Here is a 23,488-nt window from a genome sequence, read left to right as displayed (position 1 = left end):
CTTAACCTTGCAACATGATCTCAGTTTGTTTTCTAGTCATAATTCCTTTGTTTGGGATGCCATTAGTGAATCTCTATTCTAGGTATCAGTAGCTAATGTTGACTTCCCCCAAATTCCTAGTTGGAAGAATGCCTCATCATGGCATGGAGATGATCCTGGGTTGTCTACATCTGTGTCATCAAAGGATAAGCTATAAAAGATCTACTAAACTGGAAAGGCTTCATGTTCCAGCAGACTGATCTCACGATAAACCTAGTAAAGTCTGGAGAGGCTCATGACCTGAAATGTGTCCCAGAACCACAGATTCAGAACCAGGAGACACTTTGGAGTCAAGCGGTTACATAAAGAAAGATTTACTAAGCACTTACCATGTATCAGGAACTATTCTAAACCCTGGTAATATAAAGTAAAAGCAAAAACATATCCTGCCTTCAAGGAGCTTACGTTCTAATGGAAGAGAAAAATGCAAATAACTAGTTAGGTACATGTGACTGTTTGTATGCATGTGTACACATACATAGATGCCATATATATGCATATATGTAATATATATGTGGATCCCTGCCACAGTGCCATGATGGAGACTGTGCCAGCACTATAATCCCCATTTTACAGAGAAGGAAACCAAAGCCCAGGATGGTTTAGCAAGTTGTTCAAGTTTATATGACTAGTAAGTGTTAGAGCTGAGAAATGAACCCAGAGTCTTTGAGTAGAGATGTGATACCCTTTGTGCTGTTCCATACAAGAGAACACGGGGCAGGGCTGTGTTCAACAAGATGTACCCCAGAAGCACTTCTCTTCTTGAGTTCAAATATGGTTTTAGACACTTTCTAGCTGTGTGGTCCTGGTCAAGTCACTTAACCCTGTTTACATCAGTTTCCTCATCTGTAAAATGAGCAGGAGTTGGGAATGGCAAACCACCATAATATCTTTGCCAAGAAAACCCCAAATGGCATCACAAGGAACTGGACATGACTGAAACAAATGAACAACGACAAATATGTGTGTTGCACATATGATATTTTTCCTGCTCAGAATGCTTTCCATCTTCTCTCTCCATTTACATACATATTTATTTATATATTCATTGAAAATATATTAATTCATTTTAGAGATGAGTAAACTGAGGGCCAGATTTACAGTTGGGGAAACAGGCCAATAATTTGCCCAAGGTGGTGAATTTTGGTGGAACATGGTACCCTGGGGAGCATTGTACAGTGCCTCTGGAGGCAGAGGACTGTAGTTCTAATCTCGCCTTTGATTCTTATTACCTCATTAAGTGTGTGACCGTGGGTCAGCCCTGGGCTACAGTTTCCTCATCTCCAAAATAAGGGGACTTTGAGGTCCCTTCCAGCACTAGATCTGTGATATTATGAGCTCATGAAGAAGGGCATAGTTTGTGTCGATGAAGCATAAACACCCACACAGATGATGTCACAGTTCTTTTGAAATATTGAGGAAGTTAATGGTTAGAACTACAGCTAGTATTACAATTGTGGTTAAATCCCCAGCTAGGACAGGGAGTCTTATCATGGGGCTGCCTCATAAAGGAGAGCTATTTTAATGATAAAAAGTGAAAGATGATTTCCCAAGAAAATGGAAATGTACAGTGGAAGACGTTTGGTAAAAAGAATGAAAGTGCGTGTGTTGTCTCCCTGATGTCATGTAAACTTGAGGACAAGAGTTACTTAGATTTTGTCTTCGCATTCCCAATCCCTGGCATAGTTTCTGGAATATAGAAGGCACTTAACAGATGCCTATTCATTGGTTACTTTTTCTTCTCCATCTTCTTCTGCTCTGTTTTGTAGGCTGTTCCAGGTATAAAGTTGGCAAAGAATCCTGGGAAATGCTAGATGGTCCCCAGGCTGGGAAGCGGTAGCTGAAAGATGACCCTGACATGGTAACTGAGACAGATAGAGAATTAGTGTGATGGAGAAAATGGGACCAAAGAGGAGAAATAATTGCCTGAGTAAAGACCCTGCAAGTGGAGACTGAATAGCATTGGAATGACTCAGCAAGCATGCTGAAGCCAAATGGACTTCTTTTGGTCAAGCTAATTATCAGTCACAGGTATGGCCGAGCACAGAGGAGGGAAATTTGTGCTAGGAAATTATAAATGAACAATATTAATATATCTAGACACATTTCTTCTACAACAGAGTTAGATTCTGGCATGACATTTAAAGGATTTCTCCCAGGGCGTGTGTGGAATGATTGAAATAATGGGGCCTGAAGGAATGTAAAAATGTGGGTGAGTTACCACTGGAGAAAAGATGAAATCTGCTGGCAGGGTTTTGCAGTCATGTGGCATGATGAAAATTTAGGTTTTGTAAGCCAGGCACTATGGGACGATCTTTCCAGTAAAAGAAAGGTCAGCTCACCTGGCTTGCTGGAGAACTGGGGCTTGGGTGAAGGGCTGCTCTTTGAGTGGGCAGGAGGGCAATGAGACTAACTCCCAGGGCCTCCCAGCTGCTAGGGGGCTCTGACCGTGTGGTTGATAGCATAATTACTGGCAGCCAGGGCAGGTCAGTGAGACCCAGCTCCACAAGGGTTGAGCCCAGATCTCCTCACTGTGCTGACCAGCTGGCTGAATCTTACAGACCTGCCCTGCTTCCTGGGAGCTTCACTTTCTCACAGAGGAATTAGAGTCTCTGAGAGAAAGCCTTGAACCAAGGTCCTCCTGGAAACAAAACTAGCAAAAAAAGAAAAGAAAAGAAAAAGAACACAAAGCCGGCTCTCTGCTCTTCTATGCTGCTTCTCTGCTTTTATGATTAGGTATATTATATCTATGGGTATCCGAGATGTCTATTTGTATATCTGCACATAAACATCTATCTATAGTTTTTCTACTCTGGCCAAAAATACCTTATAGTAACATGACTAAGATCAGCTTTAGCAGTTTCATAATAAACTACTAAAATATTTTGTGGGCTGCTTAACTTAGAAAAAATATTTCTAAAACTAGCATGAATAGTAACATTGGAAAACTTTAGCAAGGTGTTATCTTTACCTTTCCAGATGGTATGCCTTGCTGTGCGTATAAGACACAGAGGATCTATTCTCCCAGCCTTGAAGATGGGAAATTTAGGAGTTAGCTTCACTAGGGATAAATGGGACATGGTAAAACTGGGTCATGATCTTGGGCAAGTCCCTCATGCCTGAAATGTTTTCCCTCCTTATCTCTGCCTCTTGGTTTTCTGGCTTCCTTTAAGTCCCAGCTAAGATCCCACCTTCTTCAGGAAGCCTTTCCTATCCCCTTAATTCCACTGCTTTCCCTCTGTTGATTATTTCTTGTTTATCCGGTGTATTGCTTCCATCAATCAGTATTTGTTAAGCCAGGCACGGTGCTAAATGCTGGGGATACAAAGAGACAAAGGATTGTCCTTGACCTCAAGGAGCTTATGATCTAATAGGGGAGACAACGTGAAAACTAGTATATACAAAGCAAGTTATATGCCAGATAAATAGGGAATAATCACCAGAGGAAAAGCAGTGACATTAAGAGATGTTCGGGAAGGCTTCCTGCTGAATGTGGGACTTAAAGGAAGTTAGGAGGTAGAATTGAGGAGGGAGAGCATGGACACCCTTGTATGTACTTAGTTGTTTAATTCTTGTCTCCTCTATTAGACATTGAGCTTTTTGAGAGCAGGGGATACTCAGCACAGCATAGTTCCCTGCACAAAGTATGTATTTAATCAATTTTTTATTGACTAGTTCCAGTTTCCTTATCTATAAAATGAGGATCCAGGACCAGATACTCTCTGGTGTCCTATCCAGTTTTACATCTGTGCTCTTATGTTGCTATAAAAATGATTTGTGCCAGAAAAATTATTTCTTTTCCAAGGCATCACAGCATAGTGGACAAAGGGCAAACCCCAGGGTCAGGAGGACCTAGGTTCTAGTCTATATGACCATGGGCAAGCTACTTAGAACTCTCAGAGCTCTAGACAGCAAACACCCTGTCAGTAAGTTAGTTACAGGGGAGAGTTGCTGTAATGGGAATGCAAATTTGGAAGATCTTCCCTGCCCCTAGGCTAAAGTGCACCTGAAGCCTGGGATGGGAGGCTTGTTTTTCAGTAAATACTTCTTGATTGGCCAGTGAGTCAATAAGGTTGTTACATTTTCTGAGCCAAGAGAAGGCTATATAAGCCCTGATGTGTAGCTTCGTTTTGGGGGCTCGCTTTGAGAAGTGTTCTGTGATTTGATCTGTATTCTGAAAAGCTGTTGTCCAGAGCTCCCTCCCCCACCCCCCCGGTTTGAAAAACCCAGATGTTGACTGGGTATGGATGTAATGTTTGGACAGTTTGGAAATCTGTCTACTTGATCTGTTTCTGTCTTGATAATTCTGCCTGTATGCTTTGAAGTTCAGGGTGCTGACCTCTTTCCCCTGAACAAGGTAAACGATATATGTCTGACTGATTAAAGTAAGCTTGTTAACCATTTTGATTTGCTTTCCTTTAACAAAGCAGATCTAAGAACCTGTGTGAGCAGGCACCCTGGGGAAGCTGGGGTGCTTGCTGTTAAGTTGCCCGTATGCATCAGTGAAAGTGAATTCCATACCAGGAGTTCCCTACATTGATGGAAATCTCAGGTTCAGACCAGTAACAAAAGCCAGACCAAACCTAGGCAGCTAGATTTTCCCTCTCAGGAATCTACCTTCCCATATCTAATGGGAAAATCTAATGAAAGTCACTGGAGACAGCTAATTTCATCACTAGCATATGAATTCTTGTTAGTGTCAATCACAGGGAGAGCCTTCCTTAACAATGTTATTTTAAAATCTGGCCTTTGCCTCAGCGAGCTCATTCATCTGGAACGTGATTCGTTTCACTCTGAGGTTACTTCATTTCCCCCAGAATATCTATCTATCCACACACAATCCCCACCTGCATCTGAACAGTAATTTCTTCTACTATATTCACACTTGATCAATCTCTGGTGTTTGGGGGAGCTGACAGACCCCTGAGAAGGCACACTAGACAGCTCTGCTCTGCTGAGGAAATTGTCTCTTACTAGGAAGCTGGAATCTTTGTCTCTCCAAACTCCTCGTTCCTCATCCCGCTCAGTGGTGCCAAGCAGGTCAAACCTACTCCGTCTCCCCAAAGAAGGCCCTTCAAATACTTAAAGAGAGCTATTGTGTGCTCCCTAAATCTCTTCTGCAAGACAGATATTCCCATCTCCTCCAACTGACCCTTATGTGGAATGGGTTCCAGTCCTTTGTCTCCCCCCACCCCCAACCCCTATTCTGATTATCTGGCTCCTATTCTGAGATGAAATATGAATGTAGTGTGATTGTGTGTGTGTGTGTGTGTGTGTGTGTGTGTGTGAGAGAGAGAGAGAGAGAGAGAGAGAGAGAGAGAGAGAGAGAGAGAGAGAGAGAGAGTATAGTTGAAACAGATTTGTGAAGTCAAATTAATTTAGGGAATTATTTAGATTTGTTAAGTGGATGGAAACAGCTATATAACTTATTTGAAAACTAATTGTGTTATTGAAATGTGTTTATAATGGGTGCCATGGAGGTGGACAAGAGAAGTAGAGGGCAGAGATTTGTTTTGGACAATGATTTCTTTTTGCTTGATTTTGCCTGTTTGTAAAAGGAATTTTGTTTTTCTTGTTTTCTCAATGGGAAGGGGGTTTGGGGCAGAGGAAAGACAGGTGGGAAGGAGAGAAGATAGATTTTATCTTGAAAATAAAATAAATTTTAGTGAGAGAGAGAGAGAGAGACAGAGAGAGAGAGAGAGAGAGAGAGAGAGAGAGAGAGAGAGAGAGAGAGAGAGAGAGAGAGAGAGTAGCAGAGGATATGCAAGCACAGATGTGTTGTTATATATCCATGCCAGATATCTTGAGGGTGGTGAGGCAATTGGTTCCGATGAGCCCGTCTGGTCTCCAAAAATGCACACTCAATATCACAACTCCTTTCTTTCTCCCTTATAATCTGGCACGAATTTTTCAAGCCTTCAGGTCTACAACTCCAAAGGCAATTTGCTAAGCTGAAAGCCATTTATTTCCTATCCCACTTGTAGGCCCCTTCCACTCAAGTACAAAAAGATCAAAAAAGAGAAAGTTCAAGCATCACCTGAAGTCTGGACCATGTGTGCTTTCTGTGGATATGGCCTATAACTTGGGACAAATATTCTAAAGCGTTCTAAAGACTCAGGGACTCACAATTTCTTGGTCTTAACCTTTTCCAGATTATTTCTAGTGCTTAGCACAATGCTTGGCATACAGTAGGTGCTTTATACATACTTGACTATTTTCATGCTTCTGAGAATTGAGCTTCTTAGTTTTGGGTTCCTTGATGTGGAAACTGCTAGATCTGGGGGTCAGGGATCTGTCTTTCAAGATATTGAATGAAAAGTGCATTGCATTTGGTATCAGTGGACTTTGTTTCAAATCCTGGTTCTGTTATAGTCTATTTCTTTCATGAACTTATGCAAATTATTCCTCTCTACATCTCTATTTCCTCTTCTATAGAATAAGAGATTTAAACTAGACTATTTTTAGGGCCCTTCCAGCTAAAAAAAATATCTTTGATCCTTGATAATCTTCTGGATCAAGTCCTGGGTTAGTTCATTTGAAAATGGTGCCTCTCTATACCTTGGTGAAAGCAGTCCCACTGATTAGTTTAATTGTGAGTATAAAGAGATTGTTTATATGTACTGGGGGAGGTGGGAGAGAAGGAAGATAATCTTCAAGTATCTGAGGAACTCTCTTGTGAAAGTAGGACTAGTCAGAAATAGGGTCAATGTATGGAAATTGCAAGAGGGTGATTATGAAACTAGGTAAGGGCTAATTCCCCACTAATCACAGCTGTGCCAAAGTAGAATGAGTTGTGAGAGGTACTAGACTTGACACTATTTTCTTTCATTCTTTTTTAAATTTTAATTTTGAATAATATTTTAAATTAAATGTTAAGACCATTTTAACATTCATTTTAAAATAAAATTTTGACTCCCAAATCTTCTCCTTTTCTCCCTTTCCTCCCCCTCCCTAAGAAGATAAGCAATTTGCTATAGGTCAGATATATGCAATCATCAGATAACCATTTTCAAGGGTATTGTAGAAAATCTCCAAATGAACTAGCCTTCTCTGTTCAACACACATATCGTTCCATTTTCCATCTTAGAGTATGCCTAGCTGCTTTCCTTCCCTCTATTTCAGAAAATCCCTTTCTTCCTTCAGGACTTAGTTCAAGTACCCCTTTCTCTGTGAAGTTTTTCCTGATCTTTGAACTCAGAGGTGGGGAACCTGAGGCCCCAAGGCCACATGTGGTCCTCTAGGTCCTCAAATATGGCTCTTTAACTGAATCCAAACTTCACAGAACAAATCCCCTCAAAAAAGGATTTGTTCTATAAAACTTGGACTTGTCAAAAGGCCACACCCAAGGACCTAGAAGGCCATGTGTGGCCTCAAGCCTTCACGTTCCCCGCCCCTGTCCTAACTGCTAGTGCGCTTCTTCCCTAACCACTCTGTGCTTACTCTCTTTCTCTGTATTCTGCATGTGTTGCTGTTTCCTGAGCTAGAATGGGCGCTCCATGAGAGGAGGGACTGATCCATTCTTTGTATCCCCCAACAAGGTGCCCAGAGCACAGTGGGTAGGTAAGAAAGGGTTGTTGACTGATTGATTGAAGTATGGGCTGGACTAGATGCCTTCTGAAGTCCTTTCCAACTCTGAAAGTCAGGGATTTTGTGATTAATTTGAAGATGGAAAGTTCCCCCGCAGGCCTGGAGTCCTTCTCACCAGGGTAATCTGCAAACCCAACCATCCTATTAGAAACGCAGCAGGCTCACCTTACTTCTCCACACAGATTTCATTACCGCAGGTTACTAGGGGGTCTCACATCATTGAGACTTCATCACTTTCACAGAATGTGGTGCTATGGGGCATTTCCCAGGATGCTCTGAGGCGTGACTAGGAGTAGATAACATTAAATTAAACTTGTCCAAATAATAAGGAATCGAAGTTGGGGGTTTTTTCCTTCTGTTTAAATAGAGACATCTACCTGCTTCTTAGAGATATTGAAGGAGGCTGAATAGGTTCAGTCTTTGACAGAAATGACTTTGGTAAGTAACATTTACCAAAAGTAAGACTTGGAGGCCCAGTGTCCAAATCCTGGCTTTGAGCCTTACTATTTCTGTGACCTTGGACAAGTCACATCATTTCTCTCTCCTCAGTTTCCTCTTCTGTTAAATGTGGGCGTTGATTAGATCAATCAATAAGTATTTGTGGATACTTTGTTAGAAGGACTAGGCTAGGTGTTGGAAATTAAAAGATAAAAACAAGACAGTCCCTGATCCCAAGAAGCTTACATCTTGAAGGGGGAGACAACATATACACATATGAAGTTAGTATATATAAAATAAAATCAAAGTAATTTTTTTTCTGAGGGCAGAAGCATTAGCCGCTGGAAGAATCAGGAAAGTTGGAATTCTGAGAGGCAGAGAGGAGGGAGTGGCACGTGTGCCTGGCATGTGTGGACAGCCTGTGTCAGAGCACAGAGATGGCCTCTATGGTGCCTTCTAGCTCTTGAAACCCAAGGGTCTGATGCTTTGTCTGCCAGTAGAACACAGTGTTGTGGAAAGAATGTTGGGTTTGGAGCCAGAAGTCCTGGCTCAGAAGAGCAAGGATTCTGATATCTCTGCCACCTTCTAACTGGGGGACTTGGGGAAGTCAAATCTTCTCTTGGACTTCCTCTGTAAGGTGAGGGGCTTGATTCAGATGACCTCTGAGGTCCCTTCCAGTTCAGATTCCTATGCCGTGATTCAGTTAGCGGCAATAAATCTAGCATCTTAGGGCCATGTTAAGGGCAACATAGCCCAGAGATATTTGGCTGCTAGGTGGGGGAGGCAGCACCATTCCAGATGGCCATTGTCAGGAGTCACAGGAACATAAGATCACTAGCAGGCCAAGTCAGTTCTCTGACAGGGGAAAATGTAGAAGGAGCATAGAGTTGTGGGGAAAACTACTCCAGGCTCCAAAATACCTGAGTCTAATCCTTTGGAGACCCTAAGCAGGTAATGCAGCTTCTCTCAGTTTCAGTGCCCGTTCTATAGATTTAGGGCACTAGCCCTTGTACTATCTAAGTTTCCAGTTTACTGTGAGGCAAGGATTTTACAAACCTTCAAGTGCTATAAAAATATGAGTTATTATTCTTATTTTGGTTTATGGTCAAATTGACCTTCTCTGTCTCTCTCTTTATTTCTTTGTCTTTTTGGAGGGGGAAGGCAGGGCGATTGGGGTTAAGTGACTTGCCCAAGGACACACAGCTAGTGAGTGTTAAGTGTCTGAGGCTGGATTTGAACTCAGGTCCTCCTGACTCCAGGGCCGGTGCTCTATTCACTGCACCACCTAGCCCCCTTCTTACTCTTTCTTATACATGACATTCCATATTCTACTTCAGGCCATCACTCCCATGCTCTAAAAGCCTTCCTCCTTTATTTTTACCTCTCAGAGCCCCTTATTACAGGGATTGTTCCATTTTTGTAGCACTAAGACCTAGCTCAGTGATGAGCACATAGTAGGTATTTAATAAAAGCTTATTGGTAGGAGGGCAAAATGACCTTCTCCAACGTCAGGTGGAAAAGGTTAGAACTCTTCCCAATTACCCACAGTCTCTTCATCACTTCTCTTGACTTGTCTGGAGCCTGTTTAGCCAGGGGTGGGGAACCACCACACTTGAGGACCTAGAGGGCCACATATGGCTATGGCCTTAAGGCTGCAGGTTCCCTGCCACTGTAACTCCTGTGCCACCTTTTGAGTACGGAGTTTCTATTCTATGGTGGTGAAGAGGAAAAAGTTCAGGACCCAGAGTCAAAAAAGACTTGGGTTTGAATCTTTCCTTTGGTACTTACTGATAGTGTGACCTCAGGCAAGCTCTTTTTATCACTCTGGGCCTGAGTTTCCCCATTATAACAAGTGGGTAACAATAATTGTATGTGTTTCACAATAAGGATCAAATGAGATGATGACTAAAAAGCCCTTTGCAAATGTTTATATAAACGCCAACTATTATTAAATATAAAATAGTACCAACTTTTATCTTCTTCTAAACTCCAACCAAAGATGCTGCTTCTCTCCCTCCCTGCCATAGCTTTCATATTCTAGCATTTGGTGAACCTGGCTATGCTTCCATATACTTCAATCATATGCTCATTTTATTTTTTCTTCCAGATTGAAGAGCCCTCATCTTCTGAAGCAGCTCCCTCCATCATCTTCTCTGTCTCATCCTTTGAAACCTGGAATCATTGCTACTGCAAAGTCCTGATCTGGGTGCCTTACTAATAACAACCTATTTCCTATTTCCAGTTCTACTGTATACTGTATACTGTTATATTGGGCCAGTACTGGACCTTGGGCCCAGAGACCAACATTTGCAGCCTACCTTAGTTACTTTCTAGTAAGTACTAGTTACTAACTAGTAAGTTATATGATCATGGCTAAAGCTCTGGGTCTCTAATTTGCTCTTCTATAAACAATATTTTTACTATCTACCTCAAAAGGAAATTTTAAGGAAAGGACTTTGTAAACTTGAGGTCAAAGGACTCAGAGGAGTGGGGAACCTGGGTCTTGAGGCCACATGTGGCCTTCTAGATCTTTAAGTGTGGCCTTTTGACTGAATCCAAATTGTTCTTCCCCATTCCTGGACTAAGACATCCAAAATTCATATCTTCTTCCCCCTTCCCTGTGCTCTGCTCACAGCAATAATAATGACTCATATTTCTATTACACTGGAAAACTAGAAGAGCTTAGGGATTAGAAATCAAGTCCCCAAACTCTTAATATGATGTTCTTTCTGCTATGTCATGCTGGCTCTTTAAAAATGGATTTAATACATATTTATGAAATGAATAAATAATTGTCATAGAGAGATTTCCATTTCAACCTCCATGCATTATTGGTTTGCTTCTTCCTTCGCTTCAGAGTGAGAAGCTTCAACTGTGACTTGCCACTGCTAGGGCCTCCCCATCTAAGCCTACTTTCCATCTATCTAGTCTGTATCTGCATTGTATGTGCTGATTTGAATGTAATAGGACTTGCTTGGAGCTTGCTCTGATCACCTGAAGCACTCTGCTTCCCTGCCTTTCCCTAGAGCAAGTAGCTGCAGCCTTCTTCTACTGGCTGTGAGCAAGCTATTTCTTTAAACTTCCAGGCTGGGACAGTGTCATCTTTTTTCCTGCTCAATTTTTCAGATATTCTCAGTCTTAGAACAGCCCTCCAATGTCCTGCTGTGTTCATAGGGTAAAGATCTCACATAGTGCCCCCCCCCCCAGTGCCGGCACCATGAAAGGAACCAGGAAGGGGCCTGGGTGGGATACCTTTGCCCTTCTCTCCTTTTATCTTATGGCTCCCAGAAGTGAGTCTAGGGTGTTTTCAGTTTCAGTTGCAGGCTGGAATCTCCAACCAGAGTAAAAGCCATGGCAACCTTGGATTTCGGTATTCCAGGCAGGATGTTGCATCTATATTATTTCTTCCTGGTTAGAATGTAAACTCCTTGACAGTAAGGACTGTTTTTGTTTTCACTTCCCATGTCCAGTGCTTGGCAAATGAATGATAAATGCTTTTTGGTTGATTGGTTACCAAATCCTGCTTGCCTGAAATCTTACATGGAAGTAAACCTATCAACCTCTCTTGTTCGGTTTTCACATTTATGTCATTGGTCTTTTAGCTCTGAATATCTCTACCCGTTGTTTCTCTGTGTTTTGGGGTTTGTTTCCCTTCAGAAAGTGGTAGCATGTCCTAGGTTTAACCTCACTTGATACACCCTCCTGCCACCACAGCCTTTAAATAAGCTCATACCCACATATCCCAGTTGCTTAAATTGGTCTGGGCTGGTCAATGGCTCGACAGTAAAAGCGATGTTAACTTTCATTTACAGGCCCAGACTTGAGGGGAGCTTATGTTTGGTCCATGAGACTGGCTGATGTTTGCAAAACAGGTACAAGTCCAAGGGCCTGTGCAACAAAAACCTTACTATGTCCTAAATAGATCCAAACCCCGGCCGACGGCTGACTTGCTCCACCAAGTATAAACGCAGTGAAATATGGTCTAGAGTGGCCCTAGGTGCTGGTTGTAACAGGATTTGATCAGTATCACTGTACTGCTGTGTTTGCCTGGGGCAAGGTTGTGAGGTTTCCTCTGGCACCAAAAGAGGCCCCATTTTATTATGGGTTAAGGTGAGGGAACCTTTTCCTTATGTGTGAAAATTGTTAAGGGCTTAAAGATTTCAGGCATCTTCTTTAAAGCCACGCTGTGGTCTTCTCTCTCGTGGACCTTTTTCAGCCACAGGAGACGTGTTGTCTGGTGAAAAGAGCACTGAATGAGAGACAAGAGACCTGGAGCTGTCATTGACTCAGTACCTTGTAGCCTGCAGTGAGTCACTTCTTCTTTGGGGGCCTTGATGTTTTCATCTGTAAAATGGAAGATTTCTTAGAAAATAGAGCTTGAAAGAACCTTAGGACTCATCTGCTCTACCAACCCAGCCCTTCATTTTACAAAAGAGAAAAATGAGATCTAAAGAAGGGAAATTACTTGCCCAAAGTCTCAGCTAGTAAGGAATGGAGTCGAGATTTGAATTCAGATCCTCTGATTATGGATTTGATGCCTTTGGAGCAGATCAGCTTTAAGATCCCATCCAACCCAAATAGTCTGGATTCTGTGTGAGTGAGTCAGTTCAGTTCTTCTTCTCTCAAACAGGCCAGCCCTTGGCAAAATTATGAAGCATCTGGTTTGCTTTTGACCCCCTCTTGTCTCTACTGCCACCACCACACCCCCCACCCAGTACTTTCACACTAGCCAGGCTTCCACTGAAGCAATGCACTCTAATCTGCCCTTCCAGACGAACCTACAACTTTAGACCTCCCCTCTGTCTTCTTCCCTTTTCTTCCCTCCTTCAAATTTCCTTTATGACTTGTTTCACTTTTACAGAATCAAAAAGTCTCTGAGGCAGAAGGAATCTCATGGGACCGGAAGGGATATAATCTAGCCCCATCCATACCTGAACAAGAATCTCATCTGCCATGCCCTCACAAGTAGACTTTACTCGAAGACCTCCAATGAAGGCAAACTCACTATATCCTGGGGCAGCCTGTTCTACTTTTGGATAGTTCTAGTTATTAGGAAATTTTTCTTCATTTCAAGCAGACTTCTATATCTGCATTTCCCGTCCCTATAATTCTTCCTACTTCCACACTCTGGGCATAAGCAGAACAAATCTAATCCATTTTTCCTTTGACAGCCTTTAAATAAATCTCATCTCTTCTAGACTGAGCTTCCTTTAATGGTTCCTCATATAGGCATGGTCTCTGCCTCTCTCATCATCCTCATGACCCAATGTACTTCCTAAAATGTGGTGCCAAGAACTGAAAACATTATTCCAGGTATGGCCTGACTAGACCAGAGAGTATGAGGACCATCATCTCTCTAATTCTGGATATCCTGCCTCCTAGAATTTCAGGTAGCTATTCTCAGATATAAGTGCCCTTCTAAGTAAGAAGATCTGACAAGGTCATTTGCTATATGGTGTTATACAGATTTTTAAAAAGCTTAATGACAATTAAAAAGCATTTTAGACTAAGGAATGTCTAAAATACTTTTTAATTGTGAAACTTTAGATAACTAATGTGCTATCTGGTAAGAGAGATTCAGTTAGAGGACAGTAGGACCCAGTCAAGAGCCTCTCCAATCATCCCAAGAGACAATTGTTTATGATTCCTAATGATAACAAGCAATGTGTTATTATACATTATTTCCAAGGTTGGCCTTTAAAGTTAGGTATGGAACAATAAGAAAGCAATCAGAATTTTATCTTCTGGTTGCATCTCAACCTGTGATTTCATTGGTATAGGGAACTCCTGACCAATGGAGATCAGATGCAGCTACTGAGAGCTGCCTAAAGTACTGAGAAGTTACGTACTTTGATTAGGATCACAGAGTCATTTTGTAATCAGAGGTAAGACTTAAACTCAAGATATTTCTGACTCTGAAGCCAGTTCTCTATGTTAATAATACAATGATGTCTGTTTACTTTGGTATCTATGTTCGTTCTTCCACTACCTGTACAGATCATAGCTCCTACATAAATCAGCAGATAATTCATTGAATTGCTATGGCCAAGCCCTTGCCCTTATCAGTCGTCCCATAATGGGGCTCTCTGTACTTGGGGAGTGCTGTACTTTTTTTGTTATTAAAGTTTTATTTTTTTTAATTAACAGAAATCTATTCTGATTTGCTTTCACCAACACCCTTTAATTGAAGAAAAAAAGTCCTTGTAACAAATATGAATAATTAAGCAAAACAAATTCTTTCAGCGGTTGTGATAAATATATATGTGTACACACATATATGTATATACATGCAAACATACATGTATTTGTATAAACATAAATATATACCCATATATACATGTATGTATGTATATATGTACATATATTTATATACACAGACACATCCCTCTGCACCTTGAATCCATCATCTCTTTCAGGAGGTAGAGAGCATTCTTCATCATCAGTCCTCTGGAATCATGGGTGGTGATTGAATTGATTACAGAGAGTTACATGCCACATGCTCCAGAGAAAAGAAAAAAAGAGAGCATGCTAGAAGGCAGAGTCCCTCCTTTTAAAATCTATTTAAGTGAATGGCCTATTTTGGCTTAGCGGCCAATCTTCTTTCATGCAGCTTTGACACAATCCCCATCCCTACTGCCATAGCAGAGGAGATAGATCAAAGACTAGCCTAGGGTCTGCACTATCATCCCAAAGTGCCATTCACTTCAGCATTGAGCCAGAACATATGTGGGTTATCAAAAGTACCCAGGGAAGGGGGTGGAATAAGTATTTATAGAGTGCCTACTACATGCCAAGCACTATGCTAAGTGCTTTACAAATATTATTTCATTTGGTCCTCACCACCTGGTGAAGGAGGTGCTAATATAGTGATCCCCATTTTATATTCGAGGAAACTAAAACAAATAGAGTTCGACTTGCCCAGGGTCATACAGCTAGTGTATGAGGCTGGATCTGACTGACTCTAGACCCAACACTCTTGCCACCATACTACTTAGTTGCATATTGAAAAGGGGCTCACTTGTTTGCCATTATTACATTATAAATGTACTGAACCCTGAGGCAAAATACCTTCATTTCTATCTTGGCTTTGCTACTACCTGAGTGACCATGGGTAAGTCACAACGTCTCAGCCTCTATAAAATGGGGGTAATAATACTTAACTACTTATACTTGAATTTACAAGATTGCACAAAGGAAAATACTTCATAAGCCTTAAAACACTATAGGAATGTGAACTACTTATAGTAATATAAACAGTAGTAGTAGATAGATGACAGATTAGAGAGAAAGATGGTAGAATTAGAGAAATAATATATAATAAAGGTGATAGAAATAGATGGATAGAGAGAGCAAGTATTAATTAGTAGTGGATATAGCCTGTATGACTGTCATGTTAAGCATATTTACTTCATTGTAATCTAATTCTTTGAAAATGAACAGTTTATTTATAGTATATTTATATTTATAACACTACTAACTAGAATATGAAATTAGCACTGAATGTGCGGGATGAGGGAATTTACTCTTTTTGCTCTTTAATTGTGATTTTCATACAACTAGTGTTTTGTTGCTGCCATAATTTATTGAGTTATGTTGCTTTTCTTTTTTTTCTTCACTTGATAAATTATCTCATTTTGTTAGAGTTATCACAGAATTTGGTCAGCTGGTAATACCTGAGCACCTAAATCTTCAGATATGCCCTTCCTTCCTTTCTCTCTTCCTCCCTCCTTTTCCTTCCTTCCCTCCTTCCTTTCCTCCTTCCCTCCATCCCTCCTTCCTTCCCTCCTTCCTTCCTTCCTTCCTTCCTTCCTTCCTTCCTTCCTTCCTTCCTTCCTTCCTTCCTTTTCATTCATTCATAGAACTAGGGCAAGTCAAATGGCGTTTTGCCCAAGAGTGTTGAAATTTAGCAGGCACTGACAGCATTTGTATTAATTTATCAAGTAGAAACTAGGTTTAGCGTTCTGTAAGAATAGTTTAAAATAAGCATGCTTCCTGATGCCATGCTTTCTCCTCATACCCTGGTCCTCTTTCAGGCAGCAGTATCTCAAGTCACCTTCCCTCTGGCACAACTCTGTCCTGATCCCCCCGCCCCTTGCCCCACAGCCTCCCCAACAGTGGCCTTCTAGTGCCACTGGTCTATTTTTTCCCATCACCACACCAGAGGCAACATCCCCCTCCTCCTCCCCATTTTAAAAAAACGATTGATAAAAAATTTTAATGTCATTGATATTTAATGAAATAAAGATAAAACAATTTAATTAAAAATAATTCTCTAATTATAATCTATGCCTGTAAAATAATATGAGGGAGATGAGTCCTATGCAGGCAAGACTGATAGTAATCTTCCTGACTATAGCAATTTGTTTGGAACACATCACTCTCCAGATCAGAAGTTTCTGTGGTTCCGCATTGCTTACAGAGGAGACTATAGACCACCATCCTCTTCTCCACTTTTCTCTTACTGTTGAGGGCACCATCAGCCTCCCAGTTACCCAGGCTTGCAACAACACTGTCATCCTGCACTCCGATTGTCAAATATTTTGTTTCTGTCTTCAAAATATTTCTTGCACAATTGAGGAATGGCTGAACAAGGTGTGGTCTATGATTGTGATGGAATACTACTGTGCTGTAAGAAATCATGAGCTCAGTGATTTTAGAAAAACATGGAAAGACTTTACAGGAAATAATAAAGAGTAAAATGAGTAGAACCAAGAGAACATTGTATACAGTGACAGCAATATTGTTTGAAAAGTAAATGTGGGGGGCAGAGCCAAGATGGCGGAGTAGAAGCATTTCCCATGGCTACAGCTTCCACCCTCCCCAATCCATGTAAAAAGGGGACTCTAAACAAACTTTGGAGCTGCAGAACCCACAAAATGACACAGAGAAGTTAACCTCCCGCTGAGGACAGCCCGGGAGGCCAGCAGGAATCCAGAGCAGCGCTCTGGGAGCTGAGCCCAGCCCCAGGCCCAGGCTTTAGCCCCAGGGTGGGCCTGACCAGCCGAGGGACTCCAGATCAGCAGCAGCTGTGGCCATTTCCATATTTATCAAAACATAGACACAAAGGACAAAGTGAGAGGTCAGTACAGTCTGGACTTTGGGACCAGTAAGTGGAAGTGCGTGGCTTTTACCCCCAGGGCGAAAAGCATAGCCAGCCAGCGCCATGTGGTGGCTTCAGCTCTTGGCCTGCAGAGTGTAGGGGAACCAAGCACCAGTCTGAGGGGTAATCACCCTTGCTTTAACGTGCTTGGATCTGGATTGCAGTCTAGGGTGGAGGTCCTGGGGTATGTGTCCAGCTTGCCAGAGTGTGTGGAGACCTCAGAGAGGGCACCCATCTAATACCTCTGGCAGCTGAGAAAACCCCAGTGTTTGGGACGAAAACTCCCCTGTCTGGTGGCAGAGTCCTACTGTGGCAAAAAGCCCAAAAGTCAAATAATTGAGTGGCAAAATGAGCAGGCAAAGGAAACAAAGCAGACAGAAGATTCCAACATTACACTCCTATTTTGGGGACAAGAAGGAGCAAGGCATGGAACAGGAGGAAAACAGTGAAGTCAGAACTCCTGCACCAAAAGCTTCAAAGAAAAATACCACCTGGTTACAGGCCATAGAGGACCTTAAGAAAGATTTGAAAACCAAATAAGAGAAGTAGAGGAAAAATTGGGAAGAGAAATGAGAATAATGCAAGAAAATTATGAAATGAGAGTCAACAGCTTGCCTGAGGAAAATAATACCTTAAAAAACAGACTGACTCAAATGGCAAAGGAGGCCCAAAAAGGCAATGAGGAGAAGAATGCCTTAAAAAGCTGAATTTGCCAGATGGAAAAAGAATCTCAAAAACTCAGTGAGGAGAATCATTGCTTCAGAATTAGATTGGAGCAAATGGAAGCTAATGACTTTATGAGAAATCAAGAACCTGTTAAACAGATCCAAACAAATGAAAGAATAGAAGGCAGTGTGAAATAGCTCATGGGAAAAACCACTAGCCTGGAAAATAGATCCAGGAGAGATAATTGAAAAATTATTGGACTGCCTGAAAGCCATGACCAAAATAAGAACCTAGAAATCATCCTCCAGGAAGTTCTCAAAGAAAACTGCCCTGATGTTTTAGTACCAATGGGCAAAATAGAGGTTGAAAGAATCCATCGATCACCTGCTAAAAAAGATCCCAAAAAGAAAACTCCTAGGAATATTATAGCCAGGTTCCGGAATTCCCAGATTAAGGAGAGAATATTACAAGAAGCCAGGAAGAAACAATTTCAATATTGTGGAAACACAATCAGGATAACTCAGGATCTGGCAGCTTCTACACTGAGGGATCGAAGGGCTTGGAATATGATATTCTGGAGGTCAAAGGAGCTGGGATTAAAACCAAGAGTCACCTACCCAGCAAAACCGAGTATCATGTTTCAGGGGAAAATATGGTCATTCAGTGGAATAAAGGACTTTCAAGCACTCTTGCTGAAAAAACCAGAGTTGAATAGAAAATTTGACATTGAGATACAAGAAGCAAGAGAAGCATGAGAAGGTAAACAGGGAAAAGAAATCATAAGGAACTTATCAAAGTTGAACTATTAACATTCCTACATGGAAAAATGATAATTATAACTTATGAAACTTTTCTCATTAGTTGAAGGGATTAGAAATATATATATATATATATATATATTTGTCTATATATGAGGGTATATGGGCATATGAATACATATGTGAATGTGTGTATATATGTTTACAGGTATACATAGATAGAGGGCACAGGACCAATTTAACAGGAAGGAATGATACTTAAAAGGTGAAATTAAGGGGTGAGAGGAATATAATGAGAGGAGATGGGGAGAGACAGAATGAGGTCAACTATCTCATACAGAAGAGGCAAGGGAAAATGGTTACAATGGAGGATTTGAAGAATAGGAAGGCAAAAGGGAATGGGTCAACCTTATTCCCATTGAATTTGGCTTGAGGAGGGAGTGAAATACACACTAAATAGGGTATATCATCCTCCAGGAGAATAGTGGGGGAAGGGGATGAGAGGGGGGATGATAGAAGGGAGGGTAGGCTGGGGGGGAGGGAAGTTAGAAGCACTCACTTTTGAAAATAGACGGGATCAAAGTAGAGAATAGAACAAGTGGGAGGTGGGATAGGAGGGAGGGAAATATAGTCAGTCTTTTACAATATATCTACTATGTTATTGTTTTGCATTAGCTACACATGTACAACCTGTACTGGACTGCGTATCTTCCCAGTAAGGGTGGGTGACAAGGAAGGAATGTAATGAATCTGGAATTGAAAGTTTTAAAATCAAATATATATACATATATATGTATGTGTGTATATATATATATATATATATATACTATTATTAATACCATCTTACATGTAATTGGGAAATAAGATATACAGGCACTGAGGCATAGAGATCCACTGGAAAAGTCGAACCAGTGTATGGGAGAAAATATGGGAGAGAGCAGATTGGAGGAGGGGATATCCTGTGGGCCTGCTATTTTGGGGCAGTGGGTAGGGGAAAACGGGGAGAAAATTTGTAACTCAAAATCTGACAGAAACAAATGATGTAAATCAGAAGTTAATACAGCATTAAAAAATAAAAAAGAAAAAAAAAGAAAAGTAAATGTGAATGACTAAGCTGTTCTCAGTTACATGAATAGTTAAATCACCTACAAAGGACCTATGAAGGAAAATGCTATCCACCTCCAGAGAAAGAACTGATGAATAAAAAATTACATAGTGTAATATATATATGTGTATGTATGTATATATACATACATGTGCATATTGTGTGTATCAAATGGTGGCCTTTTGTATTGCGGAGTGTGGAGGGAGACAATTGGGGACTTAAAAAGGAATAAAAAATTAATTTAAAAAATAAATGAATTCCATAAACTTGGGAATATCTACGAAGTAAAAAATGAAATATTTGTTGTGTAGTCTTGTCATTTCTATTTTCTCAACATCATCTACATAATATATACACATATGCACATACATGTGTGAATATGTGTGTGTATGTGTATCCTCTTCTCTCCTTTGATACAGCCATTCCTCTGGTGATTGATACGGGCTCACCTCTCATCACTTCCTACCTAGACTGACTGCACCAGCCTGGTGATTGGTCCCCCTGCCTCAAGTCTCTCCCACTTTAGGCTCATCGCCCACTCCGCCACCAGCAGTGGTGTACATCTGATTGTGTTATTCTCTTATTCAGTACATACCACTGGTTCTCTGCTATCTCTGGAATTAAATACAAAAGCATCTCTTTGGCTTTTAAAGCCCTTCACAACCTGGCCTATTCCTACCTTTCCAATCTTCTTACTCTGTACTCCAATCCATGCATTCTGTGATCCAACTACATAGGACAACTTATTCTTCCTACACAACACTCTGTGTCTCCCCACTCTCTGTCTCCATGAGCGGTCTGTCCCCTGTACTTACAACGCTCTCCCTATCATCTCTACTTCTTGGAATCCTTGGCTTCCTTCAACTCAGGTAAAAGTTTGCCATTTGTAGGAGGCCCCTTTTGGTCCTCCACATTGTTAGTAGCTTTCTTCTGAGATTATCTTCTGTTTACACGGAGTATATCCTGTATGCACATGGTTATTTCTACGTTGTCTCCTCCGTTAGATTAGGAGATCCCTGAGGTGAAGGACTATGCTTTTTTTTTTTTTTTTGACATTTTTTGTGTTGTCCCTAGAGCCTAGCATGATACTTAGGATGTAGTAAGCACTTGATAAATGTGTGCTGATCAACTATCCTGCATTCAAAGCCCTTCACAGCCTAGGTCATATCTTTTTAGTCTTATGTTATTGTCCCTGCATCTACTTTATATTCTAGCTGAAGAGTCCTGTGACTTCTTAGGGTCCTTGCTTGTGCCTTATCCCATTTCTAGAATGTACTCTCTCCATCCCTCTTCTCGTTTCCTGGAAGAACTTCCTTCAAGTTCTAATTCAAGTGTTATCCCTCCATGAAGCCTTCTTTGAGCCCTACCCACCCTCCAACTGAGAGTGATTCTCTCTCTCTCTCTCTCTCTCTCTCTCTCTCTCTCTCTCTCTCTCTCTGTTACATGAATATTACATAGATATATTTTTTTAAATGATTGAAAAAAATTTTAATGTAATTGGGATATATTGAATAATCTGAACTGAAGTAACTCAAGATGAGACAATTGGTGAGGGACTAGGATATTCCTCCTAAACTTTTGAACCTGGGAGGAAATGCTGACATGAATAGGCCACTATCTGAATCCTGGTGGGGAGAGGAAGTTTCCACACTGGACATTGTGACAAGGAAAGGTTAGATGAGAGAAAAGAACTTTGGACTCAGGAGATCAGGAGACCTGGGTTCTAGATCCCTATCTGCCACTGACTCGTTGTATGGCCTTTGACATATATCTATTTCTCTCTGTGTGATGTACTTTGCTCCTGTATCAAATAAGGGAATTAGGCTAGATCAGGAATGGGGAGCCTGCAGTCTCAAGGTCACATGTGGCCCTCTAGGTCCTCAAGTGCAGCCCTTTAACTAAATCCAAACTTCAGAGAACAAATCCCCTTAATAAAAGGATTTGTTCTATTAAACTTGGACACAGTCAAAAGGCTGCACCCAAGGACCTAGAAGGCCACATGTGTCCTCTAGGCTGCAGGTCCGGCACCCTTGATGATGCCTAAGGTTCCTTACAGCACTTACAGATAGGCTATGATTCTGTAGCAATAAAAGTTGAATGACTGTTAGGTGAAGCCAGAGATTGCAAGGAAGTGGTGACTTCAGTGAATCATACACCATGGATTTCTTCCTCTTTTTAGTCAACCCACATCTCATTAAAGCCGCTTCAATTGACCAGCCATCTGTATGGCTTGAATAACCCCTTAGCAGAAGTCAGGTTCATCAGCAGACTCTGTTCTAGCTCCCCCAACACAAAGGCCTTCTAGGTCCAGTTTAAGAACTGCTCCTTCCCTGTAGCCCAAGGCAACATGGTATCATAGATGGTATATTTGCCTGGAAGTTCCGAGTCCTAGGTTCTGGTCCCATCTTTGCCACTGACTGATTGACTCAGTGATCTTAGGCAAGCCACCAACTATTAGAGCCTCATTTATAAAATGAAGACGATGGTATTCTAACCCATTTTGATATTTCACCTACAACTTCTGGTAGATTGCTCTCTGGAAATCAGGTGGTGCAGTGGATAGAGCGTTGGGTCTGGAGTCAGAAAGACCCGAGTTCAAATACTTCCTCAGAAACCCACGATGTGACCTTGGGCAAGTCACTTAACTTTGTTTGTCTCAGCTTCCTCATTTATAAAATGAGGATAATAATAGCACTTTCTGGGTAGAGTTATCATAATCAAATGAGATAATAATAATAAGAATAAGAACTTAGTAGAGTGGCTGGCACACAGTAAGTGTTACATAAATGTTAGTGATGATGATGATGATGATGATGACCACTCTTACTTCTATAGGGCTTAAGGTTTACAAAGCAATTTCTTCACCAGAGCCCAGGGAGGGTGGTAATGTGTGCATTATTCGCATTGTTGAAAATGAACCTGGATTGGGGTGGCGAGGTGGCACAGTGAGTAGAGTACTGGCCCTGGAGTCAGGAGGACTTGGGTTCGGATCCAGCCTCAGACACTTGACACACACACAAAAACTAGCTGGGTGACCTTGGGCAAGTCACTTAACCCCAATTACCCTCCCCCCTCAAAAAAGCAAAAAAAAATGAAACTGGAGCTCAGAAAGACTCATTGACTTTCTGGGGTCACTTAGTATACCTGAGCAAACATTTTTTTTAAATTTTACTTAAAAGTTTATTGAGGTCTTGTGCTTTTAAAAACATCTTTCTTCCTAATATCCCACTCCCATTGAACTCTCTTGTAGGAAAAAAAAGTTAATTAAAACTGACCAACCAAGCCACGGTGTCTGACAGTTCATGTGACCCTCTATCCAGGACCCCCTACCTAAATAAAAAGAGAAGAGCAATGTCAGTAAGCACATACTGTTAAGTCGTTTCAGGCGTGCCCAACCCTTCATGACCCCATTTAGGGTTTTCTTGGCAGAGATTCTGGAGTGGTTTGGCATTTCATTTCCTTCCCTAGCTCATTTTACAGATGAAGAAACTGAGACAAACAGGGTTAAATGACTTGCCCAGGGTCACAAAGCTAGTAAGTGTCTGAGGCCAGATTTGAACTCTGGTCTTCCTCACTCCTGGATAAAGAAACAGCAGACTATTCTAGTATCTTTGCCAAGAACCCAAATGGGGTCATGAAGAGTTGGACATGACTGATAAGAATGATCAGCTTCTGACTCCAGACCCAGAGCTCTATCCAATTCTCCACTTAACTGTCCTAAGCATATATTTTGCTCCCACTATGTACAAAACACTATTTCAAAATATTAGGGATACAAAACAAAATCAAAATACC

This window comes from Petaurus breviceps, unplaced genomic scaffold (genome assembly GCF_028583685.1).
Source record: "Petaurus breviceps papuanus isolate PSGF00001 unplaced genomic scaffold, PetGlider_PUasm1.0 551, whole genome shotgun sequence".
Taxonomy (NCBI): Eukaryota; Metazoa; Chordata; class Mammalia; order Diprotodontia; family Petauridae; genus Petaurus; species Petaurus breviceps.
The sequence above is the reverse complement of the archived record's forward strand: the minus strand, read 5'-3'. Positions refer to the sequence as shown.